This window comes from Diabrotica virgifera, chromosome 4 (assembly GCF_917563875.1).
Source record: "Diabrotica virgifera virgifera chromosome 4, PGI_DIABVI_V3a".
Lineage (NCBI taxonomy): Eukaryota > Metazoa > Arthropoda > Insecta > Coleoptera > Chrysomelidae > Diabrotica > Diabrotica virgifera.
This window is the reverse complement of record NC_065446.1, coordinates 87,518,915-87,522,250: the sequence shown is the minus strand read 5'-3', so window position 1 is coordinate 87,522,250 and position 3,336 is coordinate 87,518,915.

Genomic DNA, 3,336 nt, shown 5'->3' with positions numbered 1-3,336 from the left:
CGATGAGTAACCGGGTTGTAAAAATACCGGCATGTGCCTAGATAAAGAGACATCGGTTTACTCGAATTTCATAACATACAAATATTATCTCTTTGAATTTGCCGACGGGCGAAATATCGATGGACCCGACTTTAGGTGAAGTCTACAATCATGTACATTTGAGTCCACGAGTCTTTACCCGTGCGTCAATAATTCCTGGCGTTATAAAAGACATATTTGATAACTCAAATTTTAACCCGTAATAGGAGCAGTAGCTACTTACTGTCACTTGCTGTTGCGTTTAGTAAATTTCAATTTCCGACTTATCATCGACTTTTTCGTATGCTTTAAATGATGACGCACGACGCACGGGTAAAGATTCGTGGACTCAACTGTATTTCAGTATTCGGACACATTTGAATGATTGCATTATTTATATAAAGATTTTCAAAATCTACTAAAACTTTACTAAGGACTAATAGGACTAATAGGATTAAACTCAATTTCGAGAGCTTTAAAAATTTCTGATTTTAACAAATAAAAAAATTGTTGTAAGTTTCTTTTTTTTTGTTTGGCAGTAAACAGTAGGTATAATAAAGAAATATAATGCCCGTTAATTAGCCCATGAATAGTGAATAATTACAAATAATATGTGGTACAGTAATTGTGCCATACATAATATACGAGAGGGGCAAAATTATGGAATAAATTAATTTTCTCTAAAATGGACGATTTTGGAGAAAAATCCCGAACAGGTCGATTTTGATTTTTAAATTACAATTTTTTGGCCTATATTTCATACTAGTGACGTCATCTATCTAGGCGTGATCAAGTAATCAATAATTTTTTAAATGGGAATAGGGGTCGTGTGGTAACTTATTTGAAAGGGTGTTAAATTCTCTATTCAGTAATATAATCATTAACATAATTATTTATACAGGGTGGCCAAAAAAATAATTTTTGGATTAAATTAATTGACGGCAAAAAGAAGAATGTATTTAATTTATTTAACTCAAAATACATTCTTTTGCTGCCATAAAATAGAAAAAATGTTTATTTCGTAAATAAACATTGATTTTCGCTTACATTAAATGTCCAAACTGCCAAGAGATAGGAGGGATTATGTTTGAGATTTAATTTAAGTGGAAAGAAATGTTTATTTGTAAAATAAACATTTCTTTTTACTTTCTGACAGCAGTACAATGTATTTTGAGTTAAATAAACTACATACATTCTTCTTTTTGCGTCAATTAATTTAATTCAAAAATTATTTTTTGTATTAGTACAAATATTGATTTTAATGTTTATATTACTGAATAGAAAATTGAACATACTTTCAAATGAGCTACTAAACGTCCCCTATTCGCATTAAAAAAAATCATCGATTAGATACCTAAGTATTCAGAGGCTCAGATGGATGACGTCACTATTATGAAATATAGATATGCCAAAAAATTGTAATTTAAAAATAAAAATCGACCTGTTTCGGGATTATTTTCCGAAATTGTCCATTTTAGAGAAAATGAATATATTCAATAACTTTGCTCCTCTCTGTATAAAATTTAATGTGGCTAAAAGTCTTATATTTGTTTCACAACTAAATACAGTTATCTTAGTTTTGACACAGTTTATAAAGAGAAAATTTTCCCCCTTGGTTGTTTTTTGAGCACAGCTCTTCACAAATTCTTGAACCTCATCAATACTGGAAGTTCATTTTTCGTCGATAATAATTATGTAAGTATATATTTATATTTTTTCTTATGTAACTGACATCAATCGTAGTAATTATTTCAGGCAAATTAGCTGCAAGCTCTTGGCGAATAATTTTTGCTGGTTTTTCAGTATATTCTCTTCGGCTTTACGTGTACAAGAGTTAGAAACAATTTTTCGATCTATCTTCTGACGATCTGGTTCATGATTACGTTATAGGCTACTTCTAGTCATTGTAAAATTTGCCCCAATAATAAACAATTTTCCACTACAAGTTGTTTTATTATCTCCAGAAAACTTCTTGACTTTTTAAAACTTTCACCTTATAAAAAATAAAATTTTCAAATATCAGTAAAGGTTTACCGCGATTACTTTATGTTAAGCATGCCATTTTTGTCAAAATTCCAATTATGACTAAAAATAAAATATTATAATTAATTAATTAACTATTATAGGTACCTACTGTAATTTTATAGTAGATAAATAATTCCCTTGAATGCCTTTTAGTAAAATCTACCTGAAACAACCATTTCAGTTTTGGTGAGGAAAATACCTGTAAAATTATGACATACCCTTCCAAACGCAGGCAAAGAATTATTTTGGTGAGGAAATTACACCCGCCAACGTGGTAGTATATTTTTCTCGGATATCAACGGATATCCGTTTGTCTTTTCGGATATAGTTTGTCTTTCAGACAAATTAATATATTTTTTTACCAATAAAATGAGATGTTTTAACCAAATAATGTTTCAAATATGATGTGCAAAATAATTTTGAATTCATCTCCGCTAACGAACTTGCTTTTTGTACTTAAAAGTAGAAAAAAAGTTTAATTTCCTTGGCTAAATATGTATTGTCCAATTATTTTAACTGTACCTACTAATATGCAAGTGTTTACTGAGTTCTAAATTGCTCTAAAACGCTACTCGAATTTCTTAAATATTTATACCAAACATTGATACCGTCACTTTGTTGCGCATTCTGACCGATTTCCGTGTCTACCATATCTGTATATGTAAACGGATTTGAGTTCTGAAAATTCAGCCGCGTACGTTTTCGGTAATTAAATTTTTAATGAAAATATTTTTGAGCCTCTGCTATTTCCGGTTATCCCGGACGTAGTCCCCAAATGGGAATAGTGCTCGGAAAAACATGGAACCTAAGGTAACATAAGTCTTACTGGGAAAATATTCCCTGTCAAACACATGGCAGAATATATCGTCGGCTTACTGCCAAAACCAACCAACTCCATTTTTAAAAGTTTTGAGAAACCTACCTTTAAACTATAATTTGAAATGAAAAATCGTTTGAATTTAAATAATGATTTAATAAGAAAACAACGAAAAGCCCCAGATACAAAGTTTACTACCTTTTAAACAATTAGAATAATTGAAATAAAAATATAATAAACAATATTTTAAATCTAAAACTTTTCGTTAATAAACTGCTTTCTGGCTGCATCCCGTATCTCCGGATTTTACAATATATAATCACAAGCGACGACGAAAGTAGGAGAAAGCAGAGGACGCTTAGGCCACGCATTTACCTTCCCTTCGTCAAGGAAAAGGACCGAAAGACAGTTTCTGAATACTTAAACTGAGTAAAAATGAAAAAGATAAAAATAAATAAAATATAAAAATAAATAAA